This window comes from Chrysemys picta, chromosome 1, assembly GCF_011386835.1.
Source record: "Chrysemys picta bellii isolate R12L10 chromosome 1, ASM1138683v2, whole genome shotgun sequence".
Taxonomy (NCBI): Eukaryota; Metazoa; Chordata; order Testudines; family Emydidae; genus Chrysemys; species Chrysemys picta.
The window spans coordinates 72,574,287-72,602,257 of NC_088791.1; the positions used below are offsets into that span (position 1 = coordinate 72,574,287).

At 40.3% G+C, this 27,971-nt stretch overlaps 1 protein-coding gene across 22 annotated transcripts in view; it reads left to right on the forward strand.

Moving 5' to 3' along the window:
- SYT1 (synaptotagmin 1) overlaps window positions 1-27,971 on the forward strand; it is a 510,915-nt gene that overhangs the window by 65,339 nt on the left and 417,605 nt on the right. For 3 of the 22 annotated variants that reach the window (XM_065559578.1, XM_065559619.1, XM_065559635.1), the window contains exon 2: window positions 22,775-22,816. The exons of 18 other annotated variants lie outside the window; for them this stretch is intronic. The gene's annotated coding sequence lies outside the window, so the exon portion shown is untranslated. Of the gene's footprint in view, window positions 1-11,536; window positions 11,623-22,774; window positions 22,817-27,971 lie in introns of those variants that run through there. One more of the 22 variants, XM_065559646.1, reaches the window with a different exon arrangement.

Below are 27,971 nucleotides of genomic sequence, written 5' to 3' on the forward strand. Positions count from 1 at the left end.
GCGAGCGTTTATTTTTTAATATTTTACTCATGTACTATTAAATTAACCCCCTCTCCGCACATGTCGCATGTCACCAAGAATTATGCAGGGGGTTCAAGTGTCCAAATTTGCTTCTATTTAAGTCAATGGCAAAATTCCCAATGACCTCAGTGAGAGCTGGATCAGGCCTTTAATGGGTAGGGGATGGATTATTGAAACATACGTACCAACCTGTTGACAGGGCCAGTGGATGCAGCATAGTCTCTCTATGATCAATATTGCAGCCTATGGATGCTTGGGACTATTTAGGAGATTAGAACTATATAAACATGAGTCTACCCCCATTCTGCCCAATAATACTGGCCTCTTTGGAACAGCATGGAATAACCTCTATGGTATCTAGGAGGTGTGGGGACCTGCTGCTTCTTTCACATCTGTGCTGTATTGAAGGCCTGTGTGAGCCCTGTACACCTGGGTGGATTTTACCAAAATTTGCAGTTTTCATTCAGCAACATACTCAGTTATCTCCATACTGATTTATACCTGCCTCTGGAAATTTCCATTACTTGCATTTGAAGAAGTGAGGTTCTTACCCACGAAAGCTTATGCTCCCAATACTTCTGTTAGTCTTAAAGGTGCCACAGGACCCTCTGTTGCTTTTTTCAGTTTTCTTTAGCTTCCTTACTTTTCTTTACAGTTGCATTTAAAACGAGCAGAATTGCATTTTGATTACTAGTGAGCCTGATGAGCCCTGCCATTATGAAGCAATCAAAATGCTTTTTAATTACTTTCATTACTATATGTTTGATAGTATTCGTTCAAATTGGGGCTTCTAATTCCGTCTTTAGTAGTTCATTTCTCCTAAGGAATGTCATTCGTTTGAAACTCTGCCTTTTCACATCGTTTAAGGTTTTACTTCAGTGTATTTGTGAAGCACCTCCAGTGCAACTTCTATTTGTGCCTTCTTCAATAATTTTTGGTCCCTACACCGGTATCTCCTGCATATTGTCCTTTCTAGGACAATATCGTTAGAAATACATGCATGATACACCCGTATGCAAGGTTGATGCCAGCTTCCTTATAACAGCAACATATTAAAGCTGCCCGCTTTGACATGCTACTGCCAAATCTCTCTCTCTCTCTCCCCCACTCCCCTCACATCCTTGTTTTTCTTTCTTTCTTCTCCAGGGAAAACTCCTCTGTGGAGCCAATGACTTACTAATAAACACTATGGCCTTCCTCCCCAGTGCTGCTAAAAACATCTACTACTATTAAAAAGCTCTGTAGTTTGTTAGGTGACACATTAGCTCCCTATTATTCCAGTCCTGTAGTCAGAATAAAAGGTGCCACCAGGATCCAGAAAACGAAAGCTTGACTTGCTGATTCCCACTGTTTTTCACAGTGCTAAGTAAAGATCACTTATCACATCACCATTATGGAGCAACTGAGGAAACAAATTCACCTGACTGAGAACTGCAGAAAAAGCAGCTTTAACTTATCCAGCCTCTGAGTAGTCTTTCAGCGACAGCAAGTGTGTAATGATGCAAAATGATTCTAATATCTTGGGATTTAGACATTTCAGACAGGGAAACCTCTGAGGCACCCTCTGTCGGGGATTTAGTTCTCTAGATTCTTCATGAATACAAAGTCCTGTGATGCAAACAATTGGTGGTTAACGGTGTTTAGTTGAAATGATTAATTTGAGAACCTGCCAGGTTCTTAGGGGAAAAAAAATGAGCAAGTGGATAACTTTTTCCAGTAAAAAGAAGAACAGGAGTACTTGTGGCACCTTAGAGACTAACAAATTTATTAGAGCATAAGCTTTCGTGGACTACAGCCCACTTCTTCGGATGCATATCTGAAGTGGGCTGTAGTCCACGAAAGCTTATGCTCTAATAAATATGTTAGTCTCTAAGGTGCCACAAGTACTCCTGTTCTTCTTTTTGCGGATACAGACTAACACGGCTGCTACTCTGAAACTTTTTCCAGTAAGAATCTGGCATATCTGGGGCAAAATTGTGTCCTTGTTTTTGGAGGGCACTTTGTGGGGTGGGTGGTGGAAGAGAAGGTGGGTGGGAAAGAGATAGAAGATCCAATGAGCCGCTTGTCTTCTTCATCCCACTGGGCATCTAGTAGTAGAGCAGGTTAGACTTTTTCTGGCGCTCTAGCTCTATGCTTGGCTAACATGCACACTGATGTTCTACAGGACCAGTGGGAGAGGCCATTAACCCCACTGTATGCATGATGCAGTATGCAGCATGGGAAAGGTGGATACAACCACATTCTGGTCCTTTGAGGAGCAGAAGAAATGTGTGCTCCAGAACACATTCCCTCGGGCCTCCTTAAGCATCCTGACCTGCACCAACATGATAGATGCAAAAAGCTATTTCTAGCAACAGAAAGATTTGCTTTTAATTTTTCAAAAACAAAAACATATTTGAATGTGGTTTTACAGTTATCTGACCAATATGAATGGTGAAACAGGAACTTAGACATATTTCTAAGTTCCTTCCTCACAGGTCTTCATTATTCAGTAGGTTAATAAGATCAGCTGCATTACTAGTGCAAGGTCTTGTCACACCCCAATTCTCTCCCACCTCTGGTTTGTGTTTGACACATCAAGGTTTGATTAAATATGTAATCTTTTAGGTTTGCTCTTCCTAATACACCACCAGTGTTTTCTGGCATTCACTGCACCTGAATAAAACAGTCAGTGTTCCTTTATCTTTATCAGAAACTCCTCTTGCTGTTTATTTGTTTTAATCTACTGATGGACCGACAAGTACATATTTAATACTTTAATTATGATTGTGATAGCAGCTGCTTGCTTAAATTTGAATTGACCCAAGTTAACTTTAATATTATGTGTTGGAGCAGGAACACCAGAGAATGTTATACTGTATTTTCTGTTAATTCCCTTGGTCGCCCATGGACATCTGCTCTGTGGAACTACCTCTTGACCCACGGACAGTTCTGCTACCAGATTAATGCACTCTTGGAGTGAAAGCAAAAAGTGAATTTATCTCACTTGATAGCGAAAAGGCTGGGAGGCAAGTGTGAACTGAGTGGATTGAGAAGCGAATTAATGATATTGATGTGTGAATGGGGACTGGTGGAATGTCACAGAATGAGTGGGAGAAAGACAATCACATATTCTCTCTACCTTCATTAAGAAGATCTAGGGAACCAGGAACCAGTAGCTAATGTCAGGCAGTAAAGGGGACCATTCGATACCATAGCGAAAGGGCAACCTTATAAAAAGCCTCAATAGATAAATATACTTGGGAGCAAAGCAACGGCAATGAAACTTGCCTGGTGTCAGTGTGACAAGGGGAAGTTGAATGTAAAGTCTGCTAGAGGGTCATTGCATTTATTTTTCTTTGTCTGTCAGGAAAATACCCAGGTATTTTTAAAATCTAAAGTCCACATAAGCAGCCAAATAAAATGGCTATAAGAGCAAAAGAAGACAAGAAAAGATTTGAAATGGCCTAATAATTCTCTAAGCACTGCTCTTCGGGTCCCTGAGTCATGACTCCAGTGTATAAAGCTCTGTTAGCCAATAAAGAAACAGGAACATTACCATGTAAGTTAGGTGGCCAATTACAAACTGAATGATCATAATAAGTATATATAGAATTTGCATATTGTCTATAGACTGTCATTTGTTCGTATAAATAAATTGACAAACTCTGGCAAATAATGAACCAATAGAGGGAAAAACATGACTGGCGGAGCTTACCACAGATCTCAGGAAGTGGCTGCCGGGTCCCTACAGCCCCTAAACACATGGGCGGCCAGGGAGGCTCCGCACGCTGCCCTCATGCCTGCAGACACTGTCCTCGCAGCTCCCACCGGTTGCGGTTCCCAGCCAATGGGAGCTGTGGAGCCAGCCCTTGGGGTGGGGGCAGTGCCCGGAGCTTCCCTGGTCACCCATGTGTCTAGGGGCTGCAGGGACCTGGTGGCTGCTTCCAGGAGCCGTGCAGAGTTAGGACAGGCAGGGAGCCTGCCTTAGCTCTGGGCCCCCCTGCACCACCAACCGGACTTTGAACGGCCCGGTTGGCAGTGCCGACCAGAGCCGCCAAGGGTCCCTTTTCACCTGGGCATTCCAGTCGAAAACCAGATGCCTGGCAACTCTATCCCTACTGCGTTTTTAAATGCTAACCTATACACTTGAAGATATACATACCAAAGGGAACTTGTTATGCATACAATAGTGCAGATTTTTATAGCGGCAAGTTGGTTAAAGGGATAGGACATAACAACATAGTGTGACAATGTTCTTGAGAGATTAGTGAGACAGGGTAACTTTCTGAAGGGAGAGATGATGGAGAATGTTTTCAGATGCGACCAGGGATCAGCATAGATGAGATCATGGATAAAAGAAGGGAAGGGAGAGGGTATGTTGTCAATAGCCAAGGATAAGACTGGGATAAATGACAGGACTATGGAAGCTAAGGATGGAGGTGAAATTAGAGGAAAGAGAGTGAAGATGAGTACTTGACTGACTCCCACTACTCTTAGGCAGATGAGCTTTAACTCCTCATAAGTCTATGGAGAGCTAGTCCAGCATCAATCCACTGATCTCCAGTTCACTGTGAGGGAGAGAAATGAGAAATGTCTGGGGGTGGTGGGGATACCCCTGACCATCCCCTTGTACAGAATGTGCACTGCGGATTAAAGGTTGGAGGAGAGAAAAGGCAACTAAAAAAATTGCATCAAAATTGGAGATGAATGCTAAATATTCAGTCATAACTTGGAGTTGGAAGTTAATGAAGTTAATGGAAAACCAAACCACTCTGCCAAATGGTTTCTGCTAGGTTAAAGGTGGCTAATTTGCAACACCAATATAACAAAATTTGTTATGCTGCCTTTGTTTCTTACACAGAACAGTATAAAAGTGTGTATGTATTCATAGTATTGTATAAAATGATTGAGGTCCTCAGCTTTTCTCCCAGATTTTAAAGTTGTCCATGGTACCTTCAAACTTGAATAACGTTGGTTGACAGTATTTTGTGGTTTAGATTTATTAATTATTATTATTATTATATATATTTTTGCATTCTATTCAATTTGTAAAATCGTCTTTACAAAAACAAATTTCTCTCTCTCTGTTCATATTTTGGATTAGGTCAGAGTAACCAAAAATAATCAATGGTTAATAACTTACTGTATGAATTCCATCAGATTCAAAGTCATGCCTCCTAACCCAGGCACTTCCCACATTAAATAATCATGAAAGTGCCTACATGTTTAAAGCACTTTTAAATATTTCATTTAATTTTTGTGATTATTTCACTTGGATGGAATAGGAGATGTGAAGGTAGAATGATTCTGCTGCAACTCCTCAAGGATCATAATTACTTGACCCACTTTGCATGGGTACTGTAATAAGCTAGCTGTGTTTGCCTGGAACACTTGCCTCTCCTGTTGTTAGCATGTGTTGCTCCTGCTTAGAGAAGATTTAATAGGGCTCTACTGATTCAGAGTCAGGTGAGTTATTAACCTACTGGTATAAAAAGGACATGTGAGTGTGTGGCCCTCTTAGAGGAAACAGGCTCTAAGATGTGGACTGAGCAGTCCTGAGGGGATACTCCTAGGATCACTGAGATCTGGAGAGAAAGTTTGAGACAATGTTTATTATCTTATTGTTGTCATTGTTAATCAAGTCTAGGGAATGAGTGTGAACAGTGGTTCTAAGACCAGTTTGGGGAAGGTGTCTGTTTAAACAGGGTGTTGGAAATTATGAAGGGGGGTTGGTTGTTTTTTTTTAAACCCTCTGCAAGAAAGGTATACAAAGGAAAAATGGAAAAGAGATTGAAATGGATGATGAAGCAAAAATGACAGCAAGCCCAAACTACGGCTCAGCACCACCGACTGTGCCAGGAACTGATGTTATAGAAGCTCACTAACCTCAAGATAAGGAATTGGAACTGGCCACAATTTCTGAATACATCTAGGCTTTTTCACCCCAGCTTTGACCTTATTCTAGAGGTGATGACATATACTAAACCCTTTCTTGGAAATTACTGTAAGATTACATTGTCACCAGTGCCTCCACTTTATTTGTACACCCACCCAAAATGTTTAAACCCCTCTGAATTTTCATATGCTCTGAACCCCATTTCTCTTGGCTAAAAGTGATATTATAACACCTACATTACAGGCCAGGTTCTCCTCTCCATTATATCAGGGAAAGTTAGCGCTGAACTGGTATACCTAAGTGAAGAATTGGGCCCCATACCTCGCTCAACAACATTAGATAAGAATAACATCAGTGACATTTGACCACTTCTTATTAAGTATTTCCAATTACATTACAGTGTTCTCACCAAGTAATTACTCTATAAATAGATATTTAAGTACAGGTTTGTTACATGTAACTATACATACTAGCAATTTACATAATTGTTATAATTTGTGATATCTGTAGGTACATAATTACACCAGTTTATTGGATGGATTTGTTGGGTACAAAGTATTCCTTTTAACAATGTCAAGTCTACATTTTCATAGTGTCATCGGTTAGCTCAATTTATAATTCACTACATTTGCCATTATCCTTAATTACACAGATCAGGAGACAGGATTACTCCATTAAATAAAAAGTCAAAATGCACCCAGCTTCAAATCTCACAATGGACTTGTATTGTGCTCTAATTAGACATTTCAAATGTACTTGTTGAATAAGTACATGGACTTCATATTTACAGTCTTCTCCTTATATATGTACTTAATTTAGAATCTCATAATTTATGTATATTTGAGGTGTCTAATGCAGTCAGGAAAACTAAACCTGGAAAAAAATAAGAACAGGTTTATTTCTAGAAATCATCACTTTAATAATTTTCTGGTAGTGATAACATACAAACTTCAGGTACTATGGAAATAAGAGACTTTAACGATACTAATTAGAAAGTTTTATCATCTATTCTTGTTTCTACTATCATTGTTTTGCATAATGATGTATACTGTAACTAAGTCATAATTAAGTAATATCTTGGTTGGTTTTCAGAGTGGCAATACTGATGACTACTTCCTGTAATACAGATGGATCAGTATAAAAAGTACTGTATAGCAATGTTCTTTTTTTGCTATCATAACTAATGTAAAATTCTAGCATTTATTTGAAAACTGTGTGGAAGTGTTGAAGCAGAAAAACAAAATGGTTGCACAGTAATTGGTTCCTCTTTGACAAAATATGTACTTTCAGCTACTCTGTCATGTTAGCTCTTACACCACTGAGGGGAAATTATTCCCTTAACAAGAGAGTGGCTATCTGTACTGATATTCTCTTTCTGGTGTGTAGGTGTTTTTTGTTTTGTTTATGGTGGTTTCTCTGATGTTTTGGGGATCATCTGGACCAGTAAGGGGTTCTGTCAGCACCTACCTTGTAACTTCGGGTGCTTTAATACTATGCTACTATGACTCAGAGCCCTGGCACCAATAGCCAGTGCACAAGCATGGAATTTTCACCATGGTTCTCACCAGCTTACTTCCTCCTTGCAGGATGACACTAATAGCCCTGCTGGTCCTGAATCTTCCCAAATCCATCTACCCCGAATTCTTAACTACAAGACACTTGGACTTTTCCCTGCTGGTTCATCACACCTGAAGGTGTGAAAACCTCCCCCAGTTATCAGTTTACTTTGGCACCCACATGCCACACAGTTTGCACACCAGAGACCTGCTTGGGGTAAAAATAAACAAAACGTTGGTTTAATCGAAAAATCACAGATTCAAAGATGAAATAATAAGGAAAAGCAAACCCATACAAGTCACACAGAAATAAACATCAAGACACAACTTCAGTCTTTACGTGTCTATATTAGATAAATGTCCTTCTCTTATACAAGTTACCTATTGCCTTTGAACAGTTTCCCAGCATGTCCCAGCCCTAAGGTGCGATCTAGTGTTCCCAGATAGCCCCCACAACTCCACTGCCTTTGAGACTGTCCCTCTGTTCTGGATCAAGACTTCAGTTTCAAGCTCCCTTTTTAAAAGGCCTTTTTTTCCTTTTCTTTTTCTTTTTTTCCTGGTATGGTGACTCATGGTCACTTAGGATAGGGAACTTGTAGCTGGGATTTCTCAGTGTTTTTCCATTAACCCTAATGGCCTAATTTTGTCTTTTTCCTGAGTTGTACAATGCCAGGTGCTTGGAACTAGTCTTCTCTGGTTGTGGAGGCAGCCCCTGCCTGCTTTTACTGCTCTGTTGTCAGGTGATAAGTTGCATCACAGTTACAATTAGAATTTGCTACATATATAATACATTCATAACTATAACCTGTATACATAGCTCACAGGGACCAAGTTCAGAACATTACAAGCTTTCATAAAAGACCTTGACCTATTTTGATACACAATAACATTGTATACAACCATTTGATTCAATTGCTTATTCTTTGGGGCTCAGACCCCCTAGTCTCCTCTTGGGGGGTCTGCACCCTGATGGTCACAGTTTGTTTTAAAAAAATCACATTTGGGATTTGTTGGTTTATATGAAATTGTTGTATAGGTACTTGGAGACATTTTGCAATGGATCCTTTTTTAATACATTGAAAAATAGATATATAATTACAAGGCATCTGATGTTTTGGACCCAGATTCTGCAAGTTACTCCATGTGGGCACATCCCCTGCATCTTCCCTGAAGTCAGTGGAGCTCCTCCCAAAAACAGAGTTAATTGTGGGATTGGAATTTTGGACTGTGATCTCCTTAGGACAGGGATTGTGCCACTAGCTTTTTTTGGCAAGCCCCCAATATATTGTGAGTGCTACTAGAACTATGTAATAGACAATAATAATTTACTTTGTTTATTGGATAGTTTTGGAGACCTGTCTTACTCTAGACTGATATGACACAGAAAGGGAGAATTGTGTCAGTTCTCTTCTTGCCCCCCTTTGGGATATATTACACAGCAGTGTGTGTTGAACATCCTCTTTTAAATCTGATCTTTGCTGCCTCATCCTTACAAAATTTAGTATACAGTAGTAAGGAAATCAGATTTAAGACAATCCCAGGGTGGACAGTCTACCATTTCAGAACCCCTGTAGTGTATGGACGTGACTTCATGGAATGGTCTAAAACTAATATACAAAGACATGTTGGGAATAATTAAAGAGAATATCAGCCTCGACTTTCCACTTTGAATTTTCCTGCTTCTGTGAATCTGATGGTTATTTCACATTGATTTTAATTAATCTGTTTGCTTTAAATTTCATGGATATGTGACTTCTGTGTTTTAGAAAACAGTATTTTTGTTTTGTTGATTATTTTACCTCTAGATACTAATTTTCATCTCATTAATCTTCTACTAGATGTGCTTCATAGTGTAGTATCAAATTTATTGGTACACTTTTGCCCAACCTCTAACCTCAGATGCATAGTAACAGATTGTTTTCAAGATGTGCTGTGATGTGCTCTATGCATTTGACTCTTTCTATGATTAAAGTAATATTTTAGGAACGATTTACTTGACTTTCCCAGGGTGGAAAAAAAATGAAACAATTTTTGCCTTAATTTGATTTTAAAACATCTAATTAACATATTTTAAAAATGCTGTTGGGACTTGTGTTCCCCACCCCATTAGATGAAGGCTATCTAAGGGTATGTCTACACTTCAATTAAACACCCATGGCTGGCCCATGCCAGCTGACTTGGGCTAAGGGGTTCGGGATAAGGGGTTGTTTAATTGCAGTGTAGACATTCAGGCTCACACTGAAGCCTGGGCTCTGGGACCCCATGGTGGGGGGAGGGAGGGAGGGTCGCAGAGCCTGAACATCTACACTGCAATTAAACAGCCCCTTAGTCTGAGCCTGGCGAGCTGAGTCAGCTGGCACAGGCCAGCTGTGGGCTTTTAACTGCAGCGTTGGCATACCCTTAGAAGTGATTCATTTAGACAAGGGAGTGGAGGAGCATTAGGAGTGCTGGCTGTACTGTTCAGCACTCTTGGTTAATTCCTGGAAGAGCAGGCTGCATATATTACTGCAACATCAGGGGTACAGCTGCTTTCTTTGTGCACTTTCACAACTCCCTTAAACAACTGGCTGATTAGAAATTGAGAAAAAAATGCTGCTCAGCACAAAACAAGAAGGTAGGTGTCTTTCGTAGATTCCAAGGCCAGAAGGGACCATTGTGATCATCTAGTCCAGGGGTCGGCAACGTTCGGCACGCGGCTCGCCAGGGTAAGCACCCTAGCGGGCCGGGCCAGTTTTATTTACCTGCCAACGCGTCAGGTTTGGCCGATCGCGGCCCCCCACTGGCTGCGGTTCGCCGTCCCAGGCTAACGGGGGCGGCGAGAAGCGGCGCGGGCGAGCGATGTGCTGGCCGCGGCTTCTCGCGGCCCCCATTGGCCCGGGACGGCGAACCGTGGCCAGTGGGGGCCACGATTGGCCAAACCTGCCATGTCAGCAGGTAAATAAAACTGGCCCGGCCCGCCAGGGTGCTTACCCTGGCGAGCCGCATGCCGAACGTTGCCGACCCCTGATCTAGTCTCACTTCCTGTATAACAGAGGCCATAGAATTTCTCCAAAATAATATCTTTGAGAAATGCTGATCTTGATTTAAAAACTGTCAGTGATAGAGACTCCACAACTCTTGGTAAATTGTTCCAATGCTTAATTACTCTCACCATTAAAAATGTACACCTTCTTTCCAGTCTGAATTTGTCCCAGCCATTGGATCATGTTATACCTTTTTCTGTTAGATCGAAGAGCCCATTATTTAATATTTGTTCCCCATGTAGCTACCTAAAGACTATAATCTGGCCACAAAGGAGGATGGAGAAACAGCAGGTGGTACAGCCTGGTTTAATGGACACAGCATAGAACTGACAGCAGAGTATTCCTATCTTCTAATCTAGCTCCAATATATAGTCTGGGGCCTTAATCATGTTGCTTAACCTTCCTACCTTAATCTCCGTGCCCATAAAATGGGAATATGTGCCTCTGTCACAGCGATGTTATGATGATTGTATAATAAAGCTCACCTGTATGCATACATAGGCCCTCGGTGACTGAGGCTTAATAGACTACAGGCACCTGAGCTAATTAGAGAGAATTTTTTCCTTGAAACACTTTTAATTGTTGGCAACCATGCATGGCACCACGCACACCAGCTGGGCTCCATGCTTCCTCCCTCTGTATATACATTGAATTAGTTACATTTGTTGTTAATTGAGGATCTCACTGACTCCAGACTTCTAAATGCCCTAATCCTGGCCTTGCCTGCACATACTGTTTTCAGTTACATTTGGAGTGGAGTGCAGTGGATGTAAAAAAAAAAGGTTTTGCAGGCCCACCCCAAAATGCAAAGCCTGGATCAACTTATGATAACAAAATATGTTTTCCAGCTACCTCTGCCATCAGAAATTATGGTAATTATTAAAACTCCGCTATATTTCCCATCAGTCACTCTTCTTAGATGGCTGGAGACTTCATTTAACTGTCTACAGGCAAAGGCGGGACGCTTTGAAATTCTACTGAAACCAGTGAATGTGCTACAACAAGGGCAGAAGATGGATTTATATTTATATTCATCTTCACCCCATCTTATAGAAAATTCCTGTTCAAAAGCCAGGGCACACTATGAAAACAGGACAGACTGCTTACGTTGACGGAACACCTCACTTCAGACAGCCATCAGGGAGTAAGTACTAATCATGCCAGTACTCAGTAAGCCATGTCTGAAAGCTTGCTTGTTCCTCTGGGCTTAATATGGATAAAGCAGGTAGTGAAAAGAAAAATTGGGAAATGTGGTTTTACTGATAAGAAAACCTACCATAAAGTTTGAATTAGTGGCAGTGTAACAGATTTGCTTCTGGAGTGTTTCATTAGTATTGTAGGGGCTCCATTGCATTTTAGCTTTTTGCTGACCTGATGTAATTCCTGTTCAAATACATGCATTTAAGAAACAAGCTAGTTTCTCACAATCTCCCCCCTCCCCGAAAAAAATCAGAATAAAATGACAGATTGGACCAGAGACATAGATCTAGTCTGTCCAGGCAGTGAAGCTGTGTATGACAACATTAAGCAAACAGCTGCTGTCTTTGTGTTGCTCACTATATAGGCTGTTTTTTGCAGATCCTAATGAGGACAAAACCAATTAACAGATTAGAAATTGCCAGGAATAAAAGAGAGAGTACTTAAGTAGCACCAAAAGTAAAAATGCATTTCATCAGTAGTGTTGCCAAGTACTGTTGATCTAAGGATTGTAGGAGAAATCACTGAGCAATACATTGTTTAAAAGGTCATATTTGTCCAACTCTTTTTTATTTTGTTTATTTTAACTGAGATCTTGATGAAATTCCAGCATTAAACAAGTATACATTCTGCAGCTGAAATAGTATGCTTTTAAAATGGAACCTCAGAGAACTGATCAAAGCTAATATTCAAGGGCTACATAAAATAAACTGCAAAACTGTACATGTTAATAGTTTTAAAGTAACATGAGAGATATTTTTCAAAGAATATCTATATCTCATTTAAATGTAAATTTGGGGTTCAGTTATCAAAGCAGACATGGCTTTTTATAGTCCTATATTTCTAGAGATCTGGGATCAAAGTCATTGATTGGACTTGCAAACCAAGTGTTTGAGGTGGCTAGTGGTAGGGTATGAATTGCATCGAAGGTAGAGTTCTTATGTAACTTTTGCAGCAAACAGAATAAAACTGAATTAACAGTAGAGAGATTCCAGAGTAGAGAGATTCCATAATATAAATAATACTTTGTACCTATACAGCATTTTTAACTATGCTCTCAAATGAGTTTACAGACATTAAAAGCCAGATTTTGCCTAGGCAGGTGCAGAAAGGAAAAAGGGGATAGGGGTAGGAGCTGGACATGATAGTAGTTCTTGCTCTCTGGCAGTGCAAGAACTTGGCAGCACCTCTGATACGAGCTTGTGTAAAGGGGGCATGGATGCACCTGGAAAAGACCATGCCTTGGGGTGTGTAGGTGAAGCCGGTCAAATGTAGTGGGAAGTGCCTGCAGCACTTACTTTACTTTGAAGGTGGCATAGCAACTGCAGGCCAGCTGGTACTCAAGCATTGTGTCTTCCTAAGGTATAGTGCATACAATTTAACCCTGACTGACGCATTCCAGGGCAACTCTGTATGCACCTGCGTAATCTGTAAGCAAGGTAAATTGAAACATTTCTGTGAGCTTTTGGGGGGTAAAAGAAGATGAACAAAAATTGTTCAGGAAAGATTAAATTGAAGGAAGTAGAGTCACTGAGCCAAATTCCAAGTAAATCCAGAAAAACTTTAGTGGAGTGAACACTTACCAGAAAAGAGCTATCGTGTTAATAATCTAGAGAAGTAATGTTGAGTAGCCATATGTTGTAGTGAGACGTAAGAGGAAGGGCCATACATATGAGTGGCTGGTCATAAAATTGTCAGCAAAATTCAATCAGAGATGTACTTCTCCTTTTCTCTCTCTTCTGTTGAAGTGTATAAGAAATCTGTTTTTATTACTTGTATCACATGCAGTAAGCTGGGATAGAAATGAAGTGCTGTTATGTCTATTCTTTATGGAATGATGCATTTGTCTTTCCTACCATCTGCCTTTTTGTAACTGTTTGTTCTGATATAGGTGATTTTTATTATGGCTTGTTGTTGTTATTAAAGGAGCTGTCATTTTAATAGGCAATTAAATCTATGGTCTGAAACTGAGAACTGAATGATTGCATTTCTCTTTATAGTCATGCTAATAGTATGGAACTTCACAAAGTAATTTTTGGAACAGTCTCTGCTGTTGTGAGTCAGGTGTTAGGAAGACTCAGTATCATGAGCCGATCACCACCAATGGGACATTGAAAAACCTCCAGAATAAACAGGGTGGACAGAATTCAATTTTTATTTTATATAACATTTTGAGAGACAATATCAATGTTTAATTTTGAGCATATTTTTATTTTTATCTATTTAATTTTTTTACAGTTGCAGAAAATTATGAGCGGGGGGTCAGACAATAATTATTTTGATGGCAGATTTTGAGATTCAAAAAGTTCAAGCTTTATAACTGTTAAAACACCAAGGATCAACATCACGTGTCAAAAAATGCAGAGTAAATAGCCTTATATCAAACTCTAAGTTTTCAAGCAGCATTTTCCTTACTTTGCCTATGTGTAAACTTTGATCATTATTGATGGAAATATTTTGTCAGTTTTTGTGTTTGTATGATGGAATTGACATTCACTGATTAAAATCTAATCCTTCTAAGCCTAAGAATAAAGTACAAAACCACCCCACAATGGCAGACCACAGGATAAATTCTATCTGACAACTACTTATTCTATCCAGATAAGTAACTCAGTCACCAGCTCTACATTACTCCATAGTAACCATGTCTTGGAAATTAGATCTCAACCATCCCCAAAAGTGGGCTTTTCCCAGTCTAACCAGACCCTGCCTGTTCACTCAGCATCAGAGAGAATCCTGTGCTTAGCTCTAGGGAAAGGAGTAACTGTACTGAAGAGGCAACTAACCTGTCATCCCCCGTATCCTTAGTCTGATCCTTAGTCATTCTTATTTCAACAGATGACAAGGGCAATACTCTCTAAATATCCCTTTGTAACTGTCTAGAATAATTCAAAATCCCTAAAGTCATGTGTCTAGTTAAATTAGCTTGTTCCTTTATAAAATAGTAATCCAAAGACATTTATTTCTAAAGAGGTCAGAACTGAATGCACATGCATATCTATCAAGTGAAGCTATGGTTAATTGAAAGAGCTCAGCAGATATGTACCATAACCATCCGGGTTTCTTGTATTCATTCAACTAAGTACATTTTGAACTATGTTCATATAAGTTTAAAAAAAAAATAGCATACCAGTGTTGTATCAACCATTGGTCTCCAAGTATGTTGTTACAATATATTAAACAAAAGTGTATGTATATTGAGAGAGGAAGGATGGTCTACTGGATAAGTCACAGAAGTAGGACTTTGGAGATCCATTTTCTGTTTCTAGTACTGCATTAGTATACAGCCGAGGGTCTCGTATACTATGTTGATGAGCCATAGAAAAGCCTTTAACTAAACATATATTTCACCTTCCTCTAGGTAATGAGGGGGATTTCTTATTGTGTATAGAAGTTGAAAATTCCTTACTTCTACCATATGCCAATTTCAGATCAAAATATACGGTCCCAGGTCCTTTGCAGCACAGGACCATTGGCATAAAGCAATCCTGAAATTAGTATAGCCAGCCATGGTAGGATCACCTCACCAACATGGTGCCTCCTATGCCTCATCCCTATTGCAGTTTTACAGGCTTCCTTATGCCCTGGAGAATTAAGGTTGCAGTGTCATTTCTTGAAACTTAAAGCAGGATTGGGGTGGGAACACAGCCAGGCCTGCTTAGGGATGTGGGAGCGCTACTTTTGCACAAATCATTTCCTGAGTAGAGCTGGGCAAATAAAAAGATTTTTTGGTTTGCTTGAAAAATTAAAAAAAATATCATTTCAGATCAAACAATGTTTAGCTTGAGCAGAAACAAAACATCTCAGTTTGACTTCAAGGATTTCAAATTTTTTAAAAATTAAATTAAAGGAAATCTTGAAATAGTCATTTTGAATCAAAACGTTTTGACCTTTTTCAGAATTTTTTTAGGATTTTTGGACCAAAGCAATTCAGTGAAATCAACATGAACACTCAAATATTTCCATGTTGCCAAATCTGCATAGTCTTCCCCCCCCTCTGCCCCCAAAAAAAGTTTCAACAGAAAATTTCACCCAGCTCTATTGCTGACCAATCCAGTGTGTTCCTTGGCCATTGGTGAGGATCTGGTCTAGAGGCTGGGAAGTCCTATTTTGTAATGTCCTTCTTACCCTTTGTGAGTTTAACAATTTCAGTTTTATTGCGATGCTCTGATTTTATGGCACTCCCATATTTCTAAATGTATTTTTATACTCTTTTGTTAAATGTCTGAGCATCGTAGCAGAATTCTTAAGCTAGCATTTTATAAGCTGTCTAAATAGCCAGTAGGCTGCTAGTTGTGTACCGAGAAACAGTATTTGGACTATCAAGAAAGGAGGCTTGAGCAAAGCACAGACAGCAGGATCAGAATTATGAATTTGTTCTGAAGGTGAAGCTCAAGCTTTTTATAGAAGAAAGGGGAAACTGGTGAAGGTATTTTAAAAGAGAGACGATATGGTCTGAGTGTCAGGACAAGAGTATGATCTTCACCATTGAATTCTGTATAGACTGAAGCAAAGAGATAGGAGAGGACAAAGTCAGAGAGGCAGGTGGTCTTGCCTTGTAGTTATGACATGAATCAGATGTAGAAGGCAGAGCAGGTGTCTAGGTTGGGGAATGAAACTAAGGATCAGCACCAGAGTCCACTGCCAATTACCAGAGCCAGGGGCCAAGCCAGAGTTGGAACCATTAATCAAAGCTGATGGTCAGAGCCGAGGTCAGATACCAAATGCCAGAGCCAAGGGTCAAGCCAGAATCAGAGTCAGAAGTCAGAAGCCAGGATCAGAGCCAGGACTGGTGATTGAAGGCAAGGTATAAGGGCAGGAACTGGAGGAGAGGCAAGGATCCAAGCACTGAGCAGGAGCAGAGGCAGGAGTGGAACAGGAATAGGGTTGGGTACAGGAGACAGGTACAAGCTGGGTCCAATGCAGCCACAACAGGAAATCACCTCACTGGTCAGACAGCTTCCTGTGCTTCCTTTTGCCTTAAATACCATGATTGGCCCAATTGTTGGAGTCAGGTGATCCTCCAATCAGGGCTTCTAGGGGTGGAGCCTTGGCTGAGGCTATAGTCCTATTAGCTGTCTGAGGACTCCCAGGCCTGGGTTTAAGACATGGAATATGACATAAGGAAGATGAAAGCGAACTACCTTACCTATGATATACATGGCATAGAGAGAGAGGCTGAATTTTGTATGTTATAAATACAGTAGTGATAGGATTTACTAGCTGTGAGGAGAAAAGGTGAGAGAATTATCAAAAAGGACACTATGATGTCGAGGCTGGATGCTGAAGAGGTTGGATGCTCACAGAAGTCTGCAGTAATAGGATTAATAGAGAAAGGTTACAGATGTATGGCTGTGGGAGGAAAATGAGAAGTGGGTCTAGCCATGTTGGGCTGAAGTGGTAGAGGTTAAAAGGAAATACGATATAGAAGCTCAGGGATTTAATCTCAGTTTAGTATGGCTTTTTTGCTTAGCTATGGAGAAACATTTTGGAACCTTATGCCAACTTTCTTGACCTCATTCACCCACAACATGGCTGTTAGTGAAATATAATCTTTTGACCTTTGGAAAGAGCAGACAAAATATTTTGCATGCTGATGAATAATGCAAGCACACTGTAATGTGGTGCATTAGAAGTGAATTAAATTTTCTCTTACCTGCCAAATGCTGGGGCACTGTGTAATTTAGCTGCATGTCTCTAAAAAAAACTAGTTTAATTGCTGATAGAATCCAATACTGAGAAAATTTCCTTTGCATTATCTATTATCAATACCCATGTAAATAATTCACTGTTAGATCTCTTCTGTACATTAATGTATTAATGCAGAGCAGTGTCTTCTGAAGTTTCATATCCCAGGAAGCTCACAGGGGTTTCTGTTAAGACTTTTTCTTAGTCATTTATTTATTTATCATTTGGATTTCCTCCTACCCCATTGTTTGTTTTAACTTGTATAGAAATCAGCATGCCTTCGTTTTGTTTGTTCCCTGGCATGTGAGGGAACAATACTGATGATGCTAACAACATTGTGCCTAACTCTGGAGAGTAATGTTTGTTAATTGCTGCTGCATATCCAGGAGAGGAAAAACAAGAGTATCAAAGATTGTTGGGTTTCTTTTGCCCAAGTCTCATTTGAATAATGTCTTCTGGGAGGGGTATGTGGCTTTATTTTACATGAAATGTTGCCCAGGTTTCACTACACACTGCTGATTCCTGACTCTGTTTGGCAGCTGGCATAACTTACAGTAAAGTTTAGACTGCTCAAAATTGCACTGGGGGATTGGTCTGCCAAACATCAGGCTCAGCACTCCATCTTTGCACTTCGTCTTGAACAGCGTTGTTTTCTCCTCAGCTGTGGCTAGGGAGCTGTGCCTCTATATTTGATGGGCGTACTAATACGAGGTATATAGCTAGATGGGTGTTCCTTTCCCCTCATTCTTGAATGCTTATCTTAATCCAAGATAGTGAAGTTTGTCAGATATTTTTTAGGTAAAAATGAGACAAATTTCTTGTATATATCTCTGTAATGGCCTAATCAATTCCACAACTCTGAACATCATATGCTTTAGAATACTGGACTGAGGTAATAACTTTGAGACTCAAACCCATCCCTTGTACTTGGTGGAATAATGTAATTGATGTAGCTCAAGTTGTTGGGCCAAAAGGTCCCAGTTGGGGAATATTGTGTCAGGTGCTGTACGTACACACACACACGAAAGATAGTCCCCCAAAGAGCTTACAATCCAAATGTAAGACAAGAGTCAGTAGGTGGATGCAATGGAGCAAGGAGGAGACCAAGTTAAGTGTAATAAATGGGGGTTGCAGCTAGAAGTGGGTGAAACTTTTCAGGCAAATAGCTAATTCTCCCAAAAATACAGTTTTGGTTGAACCAAAACTATTCATGAATTTGACACAAATTCGCCAAATAGCTTCAGCAAAAAAAAAAAAGGACTGAGGAGCCATTTGCAAAAGAGGAGGAAGTGGAGGTGGTAGTACTGCCTCCTTTCCCTCCCCACAACCCATCTAACCTTTAACCCAGTGATTAGTGCACACACCTGGGATGTAGAAGATCCAGGTTCTAATCTTCCCCCTCCAATTAACACTAATTATTTATATGCCGTGGAACAGCTTCAACAGGAGAGAGAGTGAGTGAGCCATCCCTGAATAGCCTGGAGTTAGGGCAGGAACCTGACTTCAAATTCCTGTTCCAGAGCAGGTATTCAAACCTGGGTCTCCCCCATCCTAGGTGAATATCCTAACTACTGGGCTAAAGGTTATAAGGGGGCATTGCCACCTTCTCCTCCAGCCATTTTGTGAATCTATCCCCTTAAAATGCTCAGAAACAACCTGTTTTGGATTGAATGTAACATTTAACACAGTCCAAAATGGACTTTTTCGGTTCAGCAAAAAATTCAGATTCCATTTAGTCAATTGCCTAGCCAAGTGACAGTGCTACAGTTTGAGAACCTTGATTCTAATCCCACAATGGATGCATTTTGCAGGCTAGATAATTACTGTATTATGTAATTCAATTTGTTTAGTGATATTTTTTCCACTATTAATTTCATCTAAATTAAAATCCCAGTTCTGCAGCCTTTATACTGAGTAGGGTTTACTCATGTGAGTGGGGCCATTAATTTAGTTAGCAGCATGCCATATAAAGACAACAGATTTGGGCCCTATACTAGCAGTTATGAACTACACATTTTTGTTTTCCAAATTTTAGTGGCCTCTATCCCACAGTAAGGAGTCAGCCAGCATGACTCCATGCCTGTCAAACTTCAGTTTAATTCTCAATGAAAAATAGCAAGTGATGTTTAATTGTACTTGCCGTATGGCAAAAATGGCTTATGCAGTGACATGAGAAACCTTTCATAGTATTATCTTCTTTGGGTGAAGGCCTTCCACTGGTGTGGAAAAAATACCTCGTGCAACAGGAGGAGTTTCACAAGGATAACAACAAAAGGTGTTGAACCTGATTCATGTTCCTAATTGAAAGGCTTATGGTAATTCAAGTCTTGCATGCAAATATGTTCTCTAATAAATCATGGGGATAGCTGATTTAGGTGAAAGGGATGAAAACACTCTGTATAGATCAGGTTTTTTTAGCTGTATTGCGACTTACAAATGTCAGCATCGTGGAGTTTATACTAAAGGAATTGTAAGTGATTTAGAGGACTAATATTTTATGAAAACACCACCTACCTCAGTAGCATAATATTTAAATGATTAATACAGTATAAGGAATAGTTATGAACAAACTGCAGGCAAGACAATAAATTCTCCTCAGCTAATTTTAACCATTTCATTAAGAAGACGTCAATAATAATAATTTTCTTGAATTACATTCTGAATTGTCAAAGTATAACACGATGACTTGTTTTATGAAACATTTTCAATCTAAAGACATTAGCATCATTTTATTTGCCTTATCATAGCACCCAGGAGCCCTAGTTTTGGAGCAGGACTCCATTGTGCTATGCACTGTACCAATACGGAACAAAAGATAGTCCTTATTTCAGAGACTTTACAGCTTAATCATAAGAAAAGAGACAACAGATGGTTAGAGGCAAATGGGGGAGTACAAGGGAACAATGAGACAATATTGGTCAGCAGCACTTGAGCAGTCTAACTGTTGTCAATTTTTTTTGTAGGCATAATTTTGAGGAGGTTTTTGGGGGATAATGAGTGAGTTTTGTGGATGTTTATGGGGAGCTCCTCCAAAGCATGAGGGGCAGCATGGAATAAAGCATAAAGGTGCTTGTCTGAACATTTACCAAGTGAGTGATGGAGCTAACATCATGGTCTGATCAGAGGCAAGAGTCAACCTCCAGATAGCAAATGAGAAATGGGAGCGAGAGAGGGGATAGGCCATGAAGGGCCTTGAAAATAAATACAAGCAGCTTATATCTGATGCACTAGAGAAGGGAACTGTAGACTGTTTGCTCAGTCAGTTTAGAGATGGAAGGGAGTTGGGCAGTGGGATCAAGGATGTGAGTGTGGTTTTGTTTTTGTTAATATATATGGAAGAGATTAATGTATGATAATATTGGGGGCGGGAGACAAAGGAAGAAATTGGTGAGATCGTCTGTGGAGAGAAAAGTGGAAGCAGGAAGAAAGGAAGATTTGAGGAGTGAGTCAAAGGTGGTGAAAAGGATTGTGGGCATAGAATTCAGGTAAGGTGGAGAAAGAGTTGTTTAGCAAGGAAGATGGCAGAACTTAAAGAGGAGAGAATGAATTTGTAATAGAGGAAGTTGGCTTGGTCATGGGATTTCCACCAGAGACACTCTCCAGTGAGAAAGCATGAGTGGGGGAAATGGGTGTAAAGGATGAGCCAGGGTGGTTGTTGACAGGGTGGACTTTGATATAGGAAAGAGGGTAAAAGAGTTAAGGATGGAAGAGAAAGAAGCCTGGAAAGAATCGACAACTATATAAATGGAAAAGAGGGAACACAGGGCATGGAGGAGAAGGCTGAAAATAGATGAGAAGCCACCAGTGCTGGATGGACTGGAAGTCACAGAATGGCCAAGTAACAGGGCATGGGAGGGGGAGGTAATGCTGAAAGGTAATGCTGAAAGACACCAAATGAGGGTGGTAGAGGGAGATGGGAGAGAGAGAACTCCGCAACAGAGATTAAAGAGAGAGCAGTGCTTGATGAAGACCAAGTCAAGTGGGTGGTGCTTTTGATGAATAGGAGAGTTGAACTAGAGCTGCAGGTCAAATGAAAAATGTGCAGCTAAGGAGTTGGATGGGTAATCATCAGGGAAGCTTGTGAGGACAGGATGAGAAAGAGAGAGATAGGAGTTGAAATAGGAGAGAAAGGCTGATGGGGAGGAGGAGGTGCACGGTAGATGACAGAAGAGTCTGATGCAGTGCTGTTAACGAGAGAGAGTGGGAAGGGGAAAGGGTGGAGAGGGAGGAGATGGAAGCAGCAGGAACCAGGCAGAAGCCCAGCATGGTCTGATCCAGGGGACCTCATCTTGGAAAAAATCTTTTTATTTGGCTTTCAAACAACCCCCCAACCTCTCCAAGCTCACCATTAGAAGCAAACTCTCATACACCAGGACATACCAACTCAAAGTGGCACCAGACCCTGCCAGAACAACAGATGCAAAACCTGCAGACATCTCTCCACTGCTACAATGAACAACACACCACACCTTTCAAGATCCATGGGTCCTCTACATGCCTATCACAATCTGTGGTGTACCTCATCCAGTGCACTGAATGCCCGCATAACAACTATGTGGGTGAAGCCAGACAATCACTATGCTCTCTAATGAACTCACACAGGGAAATGATTGATAAAAGATAAAAGCATCCTATCATCTGTGAGTGAACACTTTTCACAAACCAGTTACTCTATGGCTGACCTATCAGTCCTCATCCTCAAAGGAAATTTGCACAATGCCTTTGAAAGAGAAGCCTGGGAGCTTAAATTCGTAATTCTGCTGGACACTAAAAATCATGGGCTGAACAGAGACACTGGATTTATGGCTTATTACAACAATCTATAACCCACTAACCCCCTCTTTTTGTCTTATGACTGTAGAGGTGTTAACAGGCCACTCGACTTGGAATGGTCCCTTAGAATATGTGTTGACCATTTATGCTAAACCATATGTTCCACCTTGGATTTAGCTGTGTCACTCAGAGTACCTTTCCCAGACCCAAAGATTAGCTCTGTGTGGCTTGAAAGCTTGTTTCAACAAAAGTTGGTTCGATACAAGCTATTACCTCAGCCACCTTGTGTCTCTAACATCCTGGGACCAACGTAGCTACAACTATGCTTGCATACAACATTTTTAATTACTGGCCATTATCTTGTGTAATACTGAGTTTGGCACTGAAAGTGAATGGTCATGTAGTCTCTAGTCATAGTTCTGTTTGTTGGAAAGGAGCCAATTTTTCTTGTGGCCAGATGCTTCTGTGGCTACACGTTGCTGTCCCTTCTGTAGGTGCGATGCCTGTCCAACCAATATCAAGTCCACTACAATTTAATACAGACTTTCAGCTTTCTTTTCAATGTAGCATGCGCTATGAAGTAGCCACTCCCCAGCTCTAACCCCACTCTGGCTTGTCTCCTTCTTTATCCACTCCAGGTGGAGACCCTGAGTGACCTTGTTGATTAATACTTATTTTGGGTGAGTTAAATATACATTTCCCATATATCTCATATGCAAATCTACATGAAAGAAAGGATCAATCTTTCCAGATTTCATGTACCTAACAATATGCTCTAGACTAATAGAGCACTGTGAATGTTAAAATGTTACTGCTCTATTTTTCTGTGCTAGAATGATGGTGGTTGTGGGAGCTGATCTCTTTATTTAATCATATTCTATAAAATCATTCCAGTATTTCACCTGAAATGAATTGCTGTCCAGAGGCCTTATAGGGTCTTACTTCTGAGTTTCTTCTCGAATACTAATGTAGGCTGTAATTAATCATTTGTGATCTTACAAAGCATAAAGCATTTATATGATCTTCATACCTGACATCTGAACTCTCCACAAGAGACTAGCTGAAATAGGACTAAAACAAAAAAAGTATATTTCTTCTAGAATGTTCATACATTTGTAATGCTAGAATGTATGTATTTAAAATACGCTTTGAGAGAGGTCGTTCAGATATGCCATTTGATCTATAGCTCTGCATACAGTCTTGATTTTTAGTGTTGACATAGTTAGTTCCCTTGTACCTATTCTTAATATCTAAAAGGTATTTAAATAAAAAAATACTTGCTTTGGTTCAGTACTGGTGTTTTTAGAGAACAAAATACAAACTTAAATGTTAATTACAATATTTAAATTATTCTGTTAAACTGCCAAAATTGTAATTGTAGCCTTCACATGACTATTTCTGGCTTACAACCCTGTTAGTTAAAATGTTAAAAAAATGAAGTAAGGATGAGTAGTGCCACTCAAGAAATAAGCAGTTTCTTAAAGGACCTCAACACGTTTTGCTGTTTTTAGTAACATTGGTAATGTCTTTTTTTTTTTTAATCCCCAAAACTTCAAATAAATAAATCAGTGCATTGCTGTAAATAACTTTTTGCCAGATATCAATTAGAAATGTTTTTAAAAAATCAAAATCTTTCTTAATAAAGTATTAGCTGTAATAACTACAGGTTTGTACAGTGTCTAGCACAATGGGGCTTCACCCGTGTTTGGCCCTCAGGCTCTATCGTCATAAGCATATTGATGAATAATAATAATCTGAATGGAAATAAATTTCAGTTTCTGTGAGATCTTGTGCCTAATCTGTCACTGGTCAATAGGAGCTATCATAGATGTGAATCTAATTTTCAGTACAAATAATAGTTCTTGTTACCCATGACAGTTTATGAAACCTACTTGCTATATCGTGCTTTCACCTTAACAACAATATTGTAATTAGATGAATATAACCTTATATCTGCACAACTCCTAGCACAGTGCGTTACTAACTGGGATATCTGGGTGCTGCTGCACTAGGAGTAAATAAGAATTCTAAGGGGAAAAAAACATTTGTTATAACACTTGGACATACAAACACCATGACACCTTAAAGAATGATAAAACAACTTTTCTTATTTTGAATAGATTAAACAAGGAACGGGATGCTCTTTGGAATTACCATGGATCCATCATGCTACTCATAAAGCCCTGTTCAGTAAAATGCATTAGTATATTCATTTTGATATAGTTTTCCAACATGACCAAATAGGTGTTCTGGATGCACATCTGTGATTGGAAAAACTCTGAATTGCCCATCTGCAGAAAGCCATATTATTAGCAAGTTTTCTTTTCTAAACACCACTGTAAGTCATTTCTTAATAGGAGCATTGTGGAACTTGACTATGGGGAAGCCAGCAGCTGCTACGGCTTGTTGAACAACTGAGTGCTCTCGTAATGAGGATCATACACTTAAATTTGTTCTATATTGTCTTTCACCCACACAAGAAATGGGTGAAGATAACCAACTTTGTAATAACCCTAAAACAAGGTCTTTCATATTTTGCAGGTACATTTTTGTGTCCATAATAAACTGTGGTATTAAATTGCAAGCACAATTAATTGTATGCATAAATAGTATTTAGACATCTGACTTATTGATTGTACCTGCAAACCAGGTTATTAGCAAGCGATATGATCAGATTAGCATTAGCAATTAAATAAATTGAGTAATAATGTAATAATGACTGCTAAAATATTCTCTCAAAACTGGACATCTTTATTTAAAATGTTGGCTCTGTGTGAAAATGTTAAATATGGCATGTGAAAGAAACATTGAGCTGAGCAAAACGTAACCTTCTTGGGCTGGATGGTGGAGAATCATGCAAACACAGAAATTAGAGATGGAGACTGGGGTTGGGTTATCTACTTCACTCAGCCACATTAGAGTTTGATTCCCTTTAGCACACCTGGTAGAGCCACTGCCTGCAGGTCAGGTATCCTCCAGTTTAAGGTTTGTTCTGCTGCTTTGAACATTATACTCTGGTAACTAAATCATGGGAGAAGAGTCTCTGCTAGTTGACCTAGGGCCAGATTTAAAGGTTTTTAGATGCCTAAAGATGTGGATAGGTGCATTTATAAATCTCACCAGATGCCTAGGTGAGTTAAATACCTAACTCCCATTGAAAGTAAATGGGAGATAGACATGTAACCTGCTTAGAAGATTTTGTAAATCCCATTAGGTTCCTAACTCCCATTGACTATCAAAGGGGCTTAACTCACTTAGGAGCATTTGTTAATCGCAGTAGGAGTCTAACTACCTTTGTAAATCTGGCCCCTACTCTAGACAGGACCTCATACTAATCATACATTGATGTAAATTAGGGGTAACTCCTATAGAAGCCAATTGAGTTGCACTAGTTAAAATTAGAGTGAGTTCAGAATTGGGCCCAATGTCTCTGGTTGTCAGTGGGCAGAGAAACCAACAACAACAAAAATGCAGAAAAATGCATTCTGAAGACAGGAAGACAAAAAATTAAATTACATCCATGTGACACAAAGACATTAGAAGCTTGATAAATTTGGATTAGTTGCATCTTTAACAATAGCTGATATTAAATCCCTGGCCAGAAGATAGATAATTGGAATCACACAATACACAGCACTTTGGTTTGGCATCAGTTTCATAATATAATAAAACTTATCATTTGTAAGCTTGTCTGGTTTTTAGAAAGACTTGGAACAATTTGATCTGTCCTGGTACATCAGACAGCACAGTGCAGGTGGCTTAAAAACAAAGCATTTAATCAGGCAAAATTTTACTTAAACTACCTGATGATTCATCATCCAGTCCTTGTTCATTGTCAGTTGTCTTTCTAAGCTATTATTCACAGAATATTTAAACAGCATGGACTGCATGTGCCACTGCCATGAATGCTATTGTACTGTAAATTACAGCTCCAATTTGTTTCAGATTCAGTATAGACTGTCAGCATTGCAGTGACTCATCCTTCTGTGTCTATGAATGCTCTGCAATAGCTATACAGAAAATCAAGCTTTGCCACCAATAATTTCTTGGTGACACTGGAATATTCTTAGACTATTCTTTTGTGGGCTCGAAGAAATACTAGAAATTTAGGCAAATCAGAAATGTAACATTTATTCTTTCCCTCATGTTTTCTCTGCCTCTTATACATGCCGCAGTATCGAATTCTATTGAAAATTGTGCCTTTGACAATATGGGCTGTTATTTAGGTGCAGTCTCTGTGATCCCAGTATCAGCAATGCATTTAAATTCCAAACTGTTAGTCACATTTTACCTGCTTCTCCACAGTAGTTCCCTGATGGTCAGAATAAAGCAAAATAAGGAGCTTTCATAACTGCTTTTTGATTGGATTGCATGGAGTATGGGGAATGTCAGGGCGGTCAGAGGGAAATTGTAGTAGTCAAAGTATGAACTGATCAAGAGCTGCACAAGACTTTTGGCAGCTGGAATAGAGATGAAAAGACATCGTTGAAGCAGCTGTAGAAAGGTGGGGAAGCAGGATTTTCTGGTAGTTTCTCTGTGAGGCATCAAAAATGTCAATATAATTTTGAGGCTGAGAGACAGGAGAAGGTGAAATTGCCATTGGTAGTGATGGGTACAGGACTTGAGAGAGATGAGTATTTTTTACATTGAATTAGTGGTTGAGGCTAGAGATGAGAGACTAGGTCGAGTGGGAAAGGTCCTCTGGGAGTCCATGACAGTAGTTTAAGCTTAGATAGAGTGGCAAAGTTAGGGATTGTGTGTAAAGATAGAGCGGGAGAGTCAAAAATGGATCCCCCCAAGGGACACTGGTAGTGACCAGAGCAGGCTGGGGGAAAAAAGAAGTAAAATTTTAATGAAGAATTTTTATCAGTGTCATATTTTCAAAAAAAAAATTGATCACTCTGTAAGGTGGTCAAAAAACAGCAAATATTTTAATTAAATTAATTTTTATTAAAATCCAAACATCATCTGGAACTAGCAGTGACCTATTGCTTTTGTGTGTATACTTCTGTATTCATGCATGGTGATACCTTACCACCACACCCCACTGAGCCAGTATTCTAAAGAAGCTCCTTCAGGCCCTACCTGATGTCCTAGAGCCAGTGGTTATCACAATTCCTGGGATCAGCTCAGTAAACAATTTTGTAGGGTTTCGAAAAGAGAGACCCCAAGACCCACTGGTACTGTATCATTCAGTGGCAATGACTGACCAACCTTCAGTACCACAGGATTGCCATTAGGTACCGCACAATCACACTCAGGTACCTACCTCCTTGGCATCAGGAGACACCCAGGAGCAGCAGAAACCCTAGATCAGAGGTGGGCAAACTACGGCCCACGGGCCACATCCGGCCAGGTCCCTGAGCTCCCAGCTGGGGAGTTAGCCCCCGGCCCCTCTCCTGCAGTTCCCCCTCCCCTGCAGCCTCAGCTTGCTCCGCCGCTGGTGCAATGCTCTGGGCAGCGGGGCTGCGAGCTTCTGGGGCAGCGCAGCTGCAGAGCCGCGGCCTGACCCGGTGCTCTGTGCTGTGCGGTGACGACGATGTGGCTGGTTCCAGCTGGGCGGCGTGGCTGTAGCGCTGCCAGCCACCGGTGCTCCAGGCAGTGCAGTAAGGGGACAGGGAGCGGGGGGGTTGGGCAGGGGAGTTCAGGGGAGTGGGCAGTGGTGTGGATAGGGATCGGGGCGATCAGAGGGCAGGGGTCCCGGGGGGAAGTCAAGAATGAGAGGAGGGGTTGGATGGGGTGACGGGGGGGCAGTCAGGGGCAGGGGGTTTGGAGGCAGTCAGGGGACAGGGAGAAGGGTGGTTGGATGGGGCAGGGGTCCCCGGGAGGCAGTCA